Below are 2,190 nucleotides of genomic sequence, written 5' to 3' on the forward strand. Positions count from 1 at the left end.
ACAGAAGTTGTAGAAGGGTGGTGATCCAAGCTCCTTGTGCCTTTCACCAAGAGCAAGGATGAGCACAGACAGGAGGGAGGATTAGCTCCTGGGGAATGGGTGGTGGTTTCAGCCGAGGCTGTGCAGACATCTGGCTGTGGGCAGTGCTTCCTCCCAGGGCCCTGCTGCTGCTGTAGGAGTGATGTCAGCAGCCAGGGCTGCATCAGAGCATCACCTCTCCCTTTTCACTCAGCCCTGGCCTTCAGGTGCTCGGGAATTCCTCTCAGGGTAGGGGCAGAAATTAACAGCCCAGGCGCGCAGAGTTAATATCAGTGACAAAAAGGTGTGACAAAGTTAAATGCTGCCTACTGCCTGGTGCCATGGCTCTGCTGTCACAGGGGAGTTAGAAATGTGTGTAGGAAGAGAAATATGGTGACATGACATTGGGAACCCAGACAGTCTGCTGTATTTGAGTGTTAGCCTAAAGGTCTATTTAAAAAGAGGAAGATTTTACCTTCTTGATCTTGATGCACCTGTAAACTAGATTCTTTGCTTATAAAACAGGGAGTATGTAGCACAATAAGGAGACCAAATGGCAAGAAGATACTGCTGCAGAGGGAAACAAAAAAAAATTGATTTTCTCCAACTTTTTTTAGATAGCAGCCCTACAAACTGCTGTATCACAAATCGTAAAAAATAAATATAGAAGGATGGTAGGAAATGGCGGAAGCTGTACTTGAGCTACCTAAGCAAAATTATTACCTTCAAATATGTCAGAAAAGATATAAGAGATTATGGTTCAGACATCCCAAAAGTGAAAATATTTTTCAGTTGCTGCACTATGCTGCAGCAGGCTGAGAAAATATTAGAAATAGAGATTTCTTTCATTAAGACAGTCTTCTCTGGTATGTAATATATTATTGTTCTCAACAATAATGGGGTCAGATTTGTCTCATAATCCTCTGTTTCCACGTAGCAAGCAATGCCTGCAGATGCTGCAAAGGTTCAGAGTGGTGCGTGGTGGGATGGTGCACAGCTTGGAAACTGCTCTTCTGGCAAAAGTCATGGCTGCTTTTTAACAGGACCATTTGGACTTGCACATTTAAAGCACAGCAGCCTAGAGGCTGGAAAGCTGAACTAGGGGAACTGTAGTCTTCTCATCTTCTCATCTTGAGTGAGTTCATGCTGGATTCTGTGGCGCCAGTACCATACTAAACATCTGTTGTTTTGATTCCTCTGTTTAAATAGATTGGATTAGAAGGGGAGAAAAAACCATCATCTCCTCCCCCTCACCATTCTGTCCAAAGCTTAGTTGCTATGAGGACCAATCTTATTTATTTCCTGTCAGAAAAGGCTTCACTGACATGGAGTATTTGATTTTTTGGAGATTGGTTCTGACTCAGTTTTCAGCTAAGTTAAGAGAGAAGATCTAATTATTGTCAATTGCATGCAGGTAGGCTTCATGTAAGCTCCTCTGTAAATCTGTATTAATGCCATTGATCTGGGTAGGCTTCACTGCATTAACTGACATGCTCTGTCATTAGAGCAGGTTAACTGAAACCAGGATCTGGTTAAATCTGTGAGTTTTAGATCTAGGAAACACTTTATAGCTGCAGGAGATAAGTACTGTTTTCTGAGAAGCAACAGAGAATATCCATTGAAGGTCTCTGCATACTCTTAAACCTGAAGGCAAAACACTATGATTGTTAAATTCATTATTCTTTCATATCCTATGCTTATATCAGGAGGACCATTTGCATGTTGATGTAAGATAGAAACAAGATCTTTTGTGTAACATCAAAAGTATTCTTGATTTCTACTCCAACTATTAAAAACCTACTCCCAGCAAATTCTAACACCACATCCTATGCTCACAATCCACCAAAACAACAAACCACCAGTCCAGGACCTGAGAGATACGATCTCTCCAATGGAACACAGGGAAATTCTATCAATTTTTTTTTTTTTTTTTTTTTTAAGGTCAAAGAGTTTTTCAAATTTGCACAAACCTTTGCACACTTGGGCTAAAGCTTATGCAAAACCTGAGAGGAAAAGGATGGGAGAGAGATGGGAATTTATGCTCTTTAAATTAGAAAACTAATTACTGGCTTTCACAGGGGACATTAGAAAACTTGTTTGTTGTGAATCCCAAGCATCATGGTATGAACAACACTTCCCATTAATGCACACCCATGCCACACCTTTCAGACT

Source organism: Sylvia atricapilla, chromosome 7, assembly GCF_009819655.1.
Source record: "Sylvia atricapilla isolate bSylAtr1 chromosome 7, bSylAtr1.pri, whole genome shotgun sequence".
Taxonomy (NCBI): Eukaryota; Metazoa; Chordata; class Aves; order Passeriformes; family Sylviidae; genus Sylvia; species Sylvia atricapilla.